This window comes from Coenobita brevimanus, chromosome 101 (genome assembly GCF_032717465.1).
Source record: "Coenobita brevimanus isolate Jiangsu-jjx chromosome 101, ASM3271746v2, whole genome shotgun sequence".
NCBI lineage: Eukaryota > Metazoa > Arthropoda > Malacostraca > Decapoda > Coenobitidae > Coenobita > Coenobita brevimanus.
In genome coordinates this window covers 29814292-29824338 of record NC_137054.1, presented here as the reverse complement: position 1 = coordinate 29824338, position 10047 = coordinate 29814292, and the positions used below count along the sequence as shown (strand labels likewise).

The 10047-nt window shown below is 43.9% G+C and overlaps 1 long non-coding RNA gene across 1 annotated transcript; it reads left to right on the top strand.

Moving 5' to 3' along the window:
* The first annotated feature begins 525 nt into the window (after positions 1-525).
* LOC145414902 (uncharacterized) lies at positions 526-9512 on the top strand. The gene is made up of 2 exons (XR_013899983.1): positions 526-726; positions 8921-9512. It is a non-coding gene; the product is annotated as an uncharacterized LOC145414902 (long non-coding RNA).
* The last annotated feature ends 535 nt before the right edge of the window (positions 9513-10047 follow it).

The window sequence follows — 10047 nt, the reverse complement described above, 5'->3', positions numbered from 1 at the left end:
CTAAAGGCTGACCATAGGAAGAACAGCTCACAGGGTAACGTCCTTCCTATACTGTAGTACTGCTTTTGGAGCCTGTGGCAGTCTGTGGGGTGAGGACGTAACAATATTTTGGCGGGCGATTAGCATTCGGCTCCTGCATGGTTTTCTTTCTCAATATGGAGTGCACACCTTAACAATAATAAACATTTCAGTCAATCAACCAGTCATTTGCCCCGGAAGTCATAGATTATCCTTTCTAATTCTGCCTGAAAATGTGAAAAAAAAAATAATAATAATAATAATAATCAGTGTTAGGGTTGAAACTAAATAGTTATCGTTTTACTTACTGAAGGAGGTGTGTGGCAAGATCCACCACCTTCTTTTGTTGTGTACCATATAACTTTCACAACAATAAATATTATCAATCAAGCAATCAATCACTAATCATTAATTTAAAAGTTTGAATAAAAAAGAGTTGGAGACGGATCGAGTGGCTGCCGGCCGGGGCTGTTGTTGAACTGTGACCATAGACTCCACAGAGAAGAAGGAGAAGGTGGGCAAAGAGTTTTCCTTTGCTTATTTCAGTCATTTCATTAATTATATAAGCCACAATGTTCCGTCTGGGAGCTCCCCGAGTTGACCCGGCAGAGGAAAAACGACGAGCGGAAGAGGAGGAACGAAAAGCCAGGATATCTGCTTACAGTAGTGCAGGAATATTCCTCGCCACCATAGGGATGTTAAGAATTGGTAAGACAAGGATTACCGTTCATTTACCAGCTGAATCTGGTGATTATCAAGCGGGAAGGGATCGATGTAGGTCCTGGCCTTAACCCCAAACTGCTGCACTGGGGATCATGACAGCAACGATGATTTTTTTTTTTTTCTTTTTGTAAATATTGGTTTTCAGCCTATACTGCTTTTTTCTACAAAACCTAGTCTTTTCTGATGGTTTTTGATGTGATTCATTTGACTTTGAGCATCATTTTCGTCAGAAATGACCAGACTTTGAGATAAGACCCCCCCCCATCCCCCAGCAATAAAGGGGGATCTTTGGGGAATTGGGGGTTTTAGGAAGGTGAGAAACAGAAAATGGCCATTTCCAAGTGAAATGACGCTGATAATCGAATGAATCATACCCAAATCCATCGGAAAAACCTAGGTTTCGTTGGTAAAATACGAAGCTCAAACTTAACCTAACCTAACTGAGCCCAACCTAACCTAAAACTAAACCTAACCTAACCTAACCTGACCAAGCCTAGCCTAACCTAACCCAACCCAACCCAACCCAACCTAACCTAACCCAGACTGAAAGTACCCTACTATTCAAACCTTACATCTTCTTACCTTACTCGTCAGATAGGGGCAAAACACCGTGGGACCTAAGAAATTCAATGCTTTAATAGTTGTTTTCAAAGCACCTTTGAAAATTGCAACCGGGAACCGAGGGACACCTGCTGCACTGGACCGCCATATCTACTCTGATTTTGAAATGAAAAAGGGAGGTAGTGGGGGGAGCAGCGCAAACACTGATTGGCTGTAGGTGATCTGGTGATGGCTGTGATTGGCTCGCTTCTCGCCGGCGTCGAGAGCTCAGTTTGAACTGAATTTCGTCGGGCCAGCAAGTCACCCTGGTTGGAAAGGGGGAGGGTGAGGTGGGGACACACAAATATTATTATATCTTCTTTAAAATGAATTTGGAACGGAAGTGTATAAGGAAAATGTTGATGAAGCGATGAGTGTGCTGAACATAATAAAATTTGACAGGAATGATTATGTGCTGAAAACCGATTTTTTTTATTTTATTTTTTTTTTCAGGTTCAGCCCATGGTCAGGTACATTTTTTCAATTAATGATGAAACTGGTTATTCACAGGTTATTTGCAATGATTCAGATACTGGGCATTTTCAAAATTTTGCCTCTGGAATATGTAGACTTATCATCTAGCTATATTGCACATAGCCAACCATCTGTGCAACAGATATACCAGTACCACCTAGAACTAAGCTTGCTGTCACACTTATCGAATGTTTTACTTTCTGTATTCATTTGCTTTTGCCTATAGGATAGGATACCCTAGCGTAGAACTGATTCAGTTTTAGCCAGATACTGGTAGGTACTGGGGCTTTCAAGGTTAAGTGGTAATCATCTATCTATACATGTATATACCTTGGCTGCTTCCCCCAAGGAAAGAGAGGTAGCTGAGACAGGACGACACACTCCCCATTTACTCATCCATTCAGACACATTCATTCGGATCATAGCCCCAGTGGGGAGAAGGGATAGATCCTCACCGCACCACACCGCACACGGGTCAACTGAGCAGTGCAATCAGTGACATCCGCAGCAGGGCCCGACAGCAGAGCTGGTTTACCCCTGCCACATCATAATAGACCCATATCCTTACCCGCACCTGACCTGACTCGCTGATCAGACCAAATGTGGGAGAACATCCCCTCAGGGCTGCGTCATCATTTATTCATTCACAATTTCTCTCCATTTATTTCTGTTACGCACAGCCACTCTTCCATGCTCAACAGACATCCTTCTCACATCCAGTGCTCTCTTCACAAAGGTCCATCCATCCTATTCGTGGTCTCCCTCTCAGCCTTATGCCTCTCACATCAGACATGCGAGAGCAGCACTACATTGAGTGAGTGGATGGTGAGTGCCCCCACCTACCACAATATATATATATATATATATATATATATATACAGTAATCCCTCCAATATCCGACGTAATAGAGCCAAAGGCATGTCCGGAAAGTGGTCCTATCTGGATAGTGGGCACCAGCCTCCTGGACTTGTACTTATGGACCCTAACTCGGAAAAACACCTATACAACTCCCTCTGGACATGCTTAGCACCTATTTAAGACCCAAATCACACCAATAAGGGACATAAAAGACTGAAATAAATGTAAAAGAACCAGAGAATGAGTTTTGGAGGTGAGTTTATACAATATTAAACATTCTGTGTACTTACAAGTCCCTGGCTCTTGGACTGGTATGGTAGTTATGGACCCTAACCTAGCCTAACTCAGAAAAACACCTCCCTGCTGCACATGCATAGTACCTAAGAGCCTATTCACACCAAGAAGGATCATTAAAGAGTGAAATGAGGTTTTAGAGGTAAGTATGGAAAATATAGTACAATATGAAACATTCTGGGTACTTACAACAGATCCCTGGCCATCTCAATTAATAACCCGCCTCCTCTCAGACTCTGGCAGTAAAAAGGAGTACCGGGTACCTGAAGCACCTGCAGTACACAGTCCATGAAGTCTTGCACTGAACTTAGTCATTTGCACTCATAAATCCAGTTTCTTAACACTACACACTCACGTCTAATTTGCGCTCCATTGAATGTCAGTAAAATAGTGTTGCACTCTGCACTTAAGTCTTTGTACTCAGAATTCTATTTTCTTAACCGCGCCTTTTTTTTTTTTTTTTTCCCACAACACTGTAAATTCCCGTGTGGTCTAGTGGCGAGTTCTTGCTGTTTATTCACTGTCAGAGTCTGCGAGTAGCTGATGCAGGTGTCCTAGAGGTGCATCGCTGGGACGTGGTGATGGACTACCCACTGCAGACGACTCTGAAGACAGGCGCAAACTCACGTCCAGTGGTGACTCCACCGTGGCTGATGTGCTGGGCTGTGGCTTGGAGGATGAGGTCCTGTCCTGGGGAGGCAATGGTGTGGAGCCAGGGCTGGGCACAGCAGGGGTCATGGGTCTGAAAAAGCTGTCAATGGATGATTGATGCAAGGAACGACGATTTTGGTGATTAATGATTCGCTGCCTGAAAGCCCGCACTTCCTCTACAATTCCCAAGGGCCCCATCTTCCTGTCGCAGTCCGGGTGTTCCAGGTAGTCAAGAACGAACTCTACGTGTTCTCGGAGTGCGTTCAGCTTGGGGATGGCTGGAGTAGTGTCACGCTGAGAGGAGTCCGCATCATCGTCGCCGTCCTCGTCGGAATCTTCAAGTTGAGTACTGACACCTGCAACTGAAAATACAATCTCGATATCAGACATGGTCTGATACCCAGGATCGCCCTTGTCGTCATCCAACCACTCACGCACTTTATCCACATCAACATCGTCGCCATGCGCACATAGCCTTGCATGGAAGTCATCCACGTCAAAACCTAGGAAATCGTGCTCCGCGTCTGTTCCAAGAAGCACACGAGACCAACCATTTTCTAGAGTCTTGACAGGGACTTCCTTCCATGCCCTGGCCCAGTAGTAGATTTCAGACGATGTTGTAGCGACAAAGATATTCCAAAGTCCGGTGGCCTTGTGTGTCCCGTCCCTTCCTGCGCTCGTCCTCGTCTTTGAGAACAACCATCACCTCGTCCAGGAACTTCCTTCGGTACAGCCTCTTCGTTGCAACGATCGCTCCTTGGTCCATTGGTTGGATGAGAGCAGTCGTATTAAGTGGCATAAACATGCACCTAATGCGCCCATTCTCACCCACCAAGTCCTTGTCGCACGGGTGGGCAGGTGCATTATTGAGGAGAAGGAGGGCCTTTACCTGGTCGCGTGGGATTCCTAGTGTGTTTATCTGGTAATGGATGGCCTCCTTGACAAAATGGAGTGGAACCAGTCCTTGAAGATCTGGGCAGTGAACCATGCCTTCAAAGAATGGTACCAAACGACAGGAAGGACATCTATCACCCCACGAAGACACCGAGGCTGCTTTGCACAATCAACAATAACGGTACTTAAAACAAGTTATCACTTCCTGGTTTAGGGGTTGCAGGAGGGAAGTTGTGTTCCCTAGCAAACACACTATTTTAACACTTTGATGTAAACCTTCCTAGTAGGATGGGTCCCCTGGTGCATTATCAAGCACCAACAGGATTTTAAATAGTATGCCCAATTCCTCACACCTTCTCTTTGCATCAGGAATAAAGTGTTTCTTGTACCACTCGTTCAAAATATCACTTGTCATCCGCTGTCTTTGATTTCTCCCAATAAACTCCGGACTCATTCATGTGTTTCCGCTGCTTAAAGCACCTTGGTTTTTTAACTTTACCTACAAGTAATGGTCTGCAGCATTGCAAGACAAAAGTAGAGTGATGTTTACCTTATCTACTTTCCTACCCCTGCCGTTCCTGTGTTTCTTAGAGATATATGCAGTCCTTGGCATCCTCTTGTATCGCAGCCCTGTCTCATCTATGCTATACATTTGCTCAGCAGTATAACCCCCATCCCTGATTATTTCCTTTAGGACGTCCACAAATGTCTTCGCTGCTCCGGCATCTCCTGACGCTCGTTCTCCTGTCACCTTTACTCTTTAATGTCCTTTCTCTTCTTAAACTTGCCAAAACAACTACTTGACTCCTTAAATCTGCCTGGGGTCAGGACATCTTATGGCAAGTTACAGCATACAGGTGGCAGGCTGTCCTCCTTGCATTAATGGAGTCGATTGGAACTCCTTCCCTCTCCTTTTGGTTCATGTACATGACCAGGAACCTCTCCATCATTACAAGCGTAGGGTCAGACACTCGAATCCTCTGATCCATGGGAGATCCCCCGTAATCCCGCATGGTCTTCATGATGATGTCCTTCTTCCCCAGGATGGTACAAATAGTTGACTCGTTGACTTGATACACCTTGGCGATGGCACAATTACATTCTCCTGTCTCCTTCCACTTGATGATATCAAGGCTTTGCTCCTGGGCTAGACTCTTTCGACATCTTGTTGGGTCACGGTGCAGCAGCATTGTCGGGTTGGGTCAGGTGACAAAAAAAAAAAAAAAAAAAATCACAGAGCATGTGTGCAGCCAGAGCACGGCGAGAGGGTAGGCTCAGCCGGGGCAGGAATGCTCAGTGGACCATGACAATCCCCCTCACAGACATTTGACAAGCATACATCATTGGCTGATGCAACCTGCACTATGACTATCACTTGCCATGTTATGTCTGTTCCCAAGTTCTGACCCTATTTTTTTCACATTGTGACTATCTGAACCATAATTTGGGACCTCTGGCCGTGTTATCTCTATTATCGCATCGTAGTACAGTTTTCAGAAAAAATGGCCAGCTTCCTCTAGCCAGATTATGTCTATCACTTTCATGTTGTGACCATTTTTTGGCCTCAGATTTTGCCTTTCGTGCTATGTGAATTTCGCTCACTAGGATTACGCGTTGTGCGTGCGTTCACAGTACTGTGAGTGTGTGAGTATATATATACATCCATCCATCCATCATCCAATCATACATCGCCCCATGAGGAACGTATATATATATATATATATATATATATATATATATATATATATATATATGTATGTATATATATTAGGAAAAGCCCCAGGAATTGATGGAGTGTGTGGTGAAATGATGAAGCACGAGGGAGAGATGGTAACAGATATGGAAGATGTGCAGATTGGCCCGAGAGGAAGGTAGGGCCACAGAGGATTGGAAGTCAGTCACTGTACAGTAAGCCCTCATTTATCTGGCACCTTTTTCTCGGCTCTGTTAAAGCAATATCTGGAGCCGAAACGGGAAACAACCAGTGGTCATATGCAGTTTCCAGCAGCGAGGCGTATCTCCTGGCTCGGACACGGGGACCCAATTGGCACGCGGGAAAACCCCGCAGCACGCCAGCCAATCAGAATGCATTGTGTGAGTGAATCACCTGCCAAGCTTACCCTCGCTTTCTCATTCTCTGCCGTGGATCTGGTATAATGAAGACATACCTGTGTGCTCTGCTTTTGTGACCCATGTGGTGGCAAAACCTCAGTGCTGTGACATACTCTGTTGCCTCCCATGCCTTGCTTGTTGCTGTAGTGCTGTGACTAATCTTGTGGCCTGTAAATGTTTCATATTGATTACTGTACTGTATTTTAATTTTTCTACATACACTTGGTGCCTAACCGCCAGTGCTGTGACTTTGCTTGTGATCCCATGTGCCTCTCAGGTCCCATGTGCATCACTCGTTGTTGTTGTGCAGTGACAAACCTTGTGGCTGCTAAATGATCCATGCCCAAGTACTCTGACTACTCGACCCAGTTCTGCTTTATGGCTGAGTTTGTGGCTTTTGTGGCAGTTCCCTGGCTGCTGTCGGTTCTGCTGGCCTTGTACATGGAACTGGTTGTTGTCTCCATGGCACCTCCACCATCTGCTAAGAGGCATCATATCATTTTCTCCATGGAGAAGAAGATAGAGATAATCAAGAAGATGGATTAAGGTTGGACCGTTGCATAGCTGATCTGGCACTACGACATCCCCCAGACCACGTTGCAGGATCTGTGGAAGAACAAGGAATCCAACAAGAAGTTCTTCCACGATGACTGCATCACAACTCTATGACAGAACAAGTGCCAGATGATGGCCAAGCCACGCTCTTGCGAACTCAACCATTCCTGCCTTAAGTGGATCTGGCAACAGCGTGCCAGTGGCATGATTGTGAGTCCATACCCCTCTCTCCCACTTCATGCTCTGCTCATTGTCTTCCTGTGTGTATGTACTGCTGCTGCCCCGAGTGTTGTATAGCCTTGTGTCTGTACCAAGCTTGTAAAGAAATCATTACATCATGCCTTCCAAGTTCCCCCAAAGCTCACTGAGTGCTATGAATGCTCCCCAAGTCTCCGATCTTCGAGACACTTGCCTTTGGCAAGCGAAGCGGAGGAGGAGGCCCAGCTTTGGTCACCCCTGCACCACCATCGTTGTCTCTCATGCCTCGAAGAGAGAACATGAGCCAGCTCAGACCGTGGTGAAGTTATAAGACAGCGGCTGGACCAAGTAAGTGTACTGTACTGTACATACTTGTATGCTATTTTCTCTCATTTTGCTTCCAGTGCAGAAGATATTCATTATATAGGTAAGATGTCTGCATTTATGTATGTATTTGGTGCAGCTAATCTTTATTCTTGTTTACAATTGGCTGTAATTGCATTATACATGTAACTTGGTGATCCTTAGGAACCGAACCCCATTTTTCCCACATGTTACATACTTCGTTATACAAGTGTTCAGTTCACAAGCAAAGTTGGGGGAACCTAACTGCATATATTATCAGGACTGCCCTGTAGTTCATTATATCGAGGGTGTGCTGTACCTTCATTTTCCCCCACATCTACTGAAACATGTCAGGAGTCATCTTCCTGCTCAGTATGTATTTTAGTGTGTATAGGATATGCACTAATGAAAGGTTTGCTGTATTATTTATCCTTTTTGTTATCATCATCATCATCTATTCCTGTGTTGCCCTGTGAGGAGCATAGGAGCCCAGGGCTAGGCAAGTTGGTCCTGACATTTAAGTGAGAGTGACCAACCTCACACATCCCTGAGTGGCATTACATGAGCAAAAACCCCACGGATATAAACCCACGCGAGCTAAATCTGGTTCAAGCACCTTAATTGCCCACTAAACCACCAGGCGTCAGTGTTTGATTATATGGTTACCACCCAGCATAGTAAATGGTTTCCTGGTATACAGGAAACCATTTGGCATGTCACTCAGCATCGAGTCACCCATAGACAGAAGGAAGAGGAAAGAAAGATGAAAAGAAAGACAGAAGAGGAAGGAAGGAAAAAAGGAAGGAAGAGAGGAAAGGGCAGTCATCTGAGAGCAGCACTATATCAAGTGAGAAGATGGTGAGTGCCCCACCCGCATGTTTTTTTTATACATTTTAAAATACAGTACAAACGTTTTTTTTTCTTACCCATCAATAAAGTATGATTGGGGAGGTGGGTAAGGGATTTCTGTTATTGCCTGCGGGTTAGTAGAGTTCAGTAATGTATCTCCATTTAATACACTTAAATTACACTCATTCATTAACCTGTTGGTTGACCAGGCATGCATCCTGATTGTAAATTGAGGGATGTCTGTATCCCAGCCTTTTTGAAGGTGATGTATTAATTTGTATTAAGCAATTTTTGTAGTGCTGTATGTGATGCATAGTAGAACTCAGATTTTTTTCATTCTTCTTTTCAGTGCCGTATGTTATGAAACGGTTCATCTTATCACATGGAGCACAGCAGTAGCTGAATGAAAAATAAGTAGCTGTTGAAGCAGAATACATCACAAAAAAGGAGTGTTCTCCAGGCTTAGGTGCGAGATGTATTACTGGTACTAAATTTGTCATGTAAAATATTAAAATGCTTTTTATGTGATAGTTTTATGGTTCATTCCTAAATTACAGTGTAAGGAAAGTTTTTAAAAAAGATATTAAAGTGCAGGTAGTGAGTCATTGTATAAAACCTCTGTGTAAAAGTAATATTTTTGTGACATTGATGATTCACTGCTGAACTAATTGTGCTGCTTTGTTACATCTTGTACTGTTGCTCAAAAAAGTATCCTTACTAAAGTGACATGAGTCATTTTGACAACAGACAAGGAAATATGGAATACCCACACTGCGCAAATTGCTCTACTCATTATAGAGTCCTGTGTTCACATGAGTCAGATACTTTTTTGTGCGATAGTATTTAGTTTACATACACAGTTTGTGCGAATTACAGTTGGTCAAAGGCTGTGATAAGGCATACAAGATATTTTGATGTCATGGTTGAAGCAGTACACAATACTGTATATGAAAATGTAAGAAGCTTGAAACATTTGTGCTGAGCACTAAAACATTTGAGCAAGGACAGAACTTAAGGCATGAAGGCAGTACACTATAAATAAACATGTCTTTTTCAACCAGCTTTGATTTATTTAATTAAAATATGTGGCAGGTGGTGGTGACCATCATCCACTCACTTGATGTTGTGCTACCTACATCTTCCTTAGCCTGTATCATTCTTTTTCTGTGCCTGTCCTCCTCTCTTCCTATTTCTTCCATCTTTCCTGTCACTTCTTATTGCTTGTCTTTCCTTTACAGGTAGCTTTACATTGAGTGACAAGCCTAATGGTTTCCTGTAAGCCAAGAAACCATTTACAACGCTGGGTGGTAACCATATAACCAAACCATACGTGCTCCCTACATGTCAACAAGTGGTTTGGTGGAGGGTTAGTGCCCCTCCTCGTAAAACAACTAACTCGAAGTCAAATGGCCACCCCTTACAGGATTATGGCGTCTGGCAGTAGATAGTAGATAGAATTAAAAGTGTTGCATTAAC